Below are 883 nucleotides of genomic sequence, written 5' to 3' on the forward strand. Positions count from 1 at the left end.
ACTGGAAATAATAGTTGTTGTTAGGCACAAGAATTCAATCCTCATTCAGTTTGTAAAAGATGCCAAATGGAGCTTTTGTCAAAGTAAAAAATGCAAACTGATTATACAGTTACTGTAACTATTATGGCTTTGCCCCTAGTGAATCACTTAGATTTTTTCCCTTAAAACTGCTGTTTTCTGGCCTTTAGACCACAGGAGAAATCTGTCAATCTGGCAACACATTATGTTCACCCCTCCATCCATCCCTCCATCCATTCATCCATCCATCCATCCATCCATTGGCCCACCCTACCCACCCATCCATCCATCCATCCATCCATCCATCCATTCAATCCTTCCCTCCATCGTTCCCACCTTTAGGCTGTGGCTCCCCGTCCACCTGCACATCAAACACTGCCTCCTGCCCCTCCTCCACTGTGGTAGACTTGGGTTTGATCACAAACTGAGTTTCATTCATTCATTCTTTCATTCATTTATCAATTCACTCACTCACTCACTTATTCATTTATTCACTCAATCATTAACTCACTCATCCATTCATTCACTCATTCTTTCAAATATGTACTCACTAAGTCATTCTTTCATCCATGATTTGATGACAAACTCCAGTGGAAATGGTTTCAATCATTTCATTCCTTCCTTCCTTCCTTCATTCATTCATTCACTCATTCCTTCCATCGTTCCCACCTTTAGGCTGCGGCTCCCCGTCCACCTGCACGTCAAACACTGCCTCCTGCCCCTCCTCCACTGTAGTAGACTTTGGTTTGATCACAAACTCTGGCGGGAAAGGTTTCATTCACTCATTCATTCATTTATTCGTTTCATTCTTCCTTTCTTCCTTCATTCAGTCACTCATTCATTTATTTGGTCATCTATTCACTCA

At 41.9% G+C, this 883-nt stretch overlaps 1 protein-coding gene across 1 annotated transcript in view; it reads right to left on the reverse strand.

Annotated features, from left to right (window-relative positions):
* The window catches only part of LOC109461662 (muscle M-line assembly protein unc-89-like), a 44,505-nt gene that overhangs the window by 43,343 nt on the left and 279 nt on the right, over window positions 1–883 (reverse strand). The window lies entirely within an intron of this gene.

Source organism: Branchiostoma belcheri, unplaced genomic scaffold (genome assembly GCF_001625305.1).
Source record: "Branchiostoma belcheri isolate BF01 breed outbred unplaced genomic scaffold, Haploidv18h27 scaffold95, whole genome shotgun sequence".
Classification (NCBI taxonomy): domain Eukaryota; kingdom Metazoa; phylum Chordata; class Leptocardii; order Amphioxiformes; family Branchiostomatidae; genus Branchiostoma; species Branchiostoma belcheri.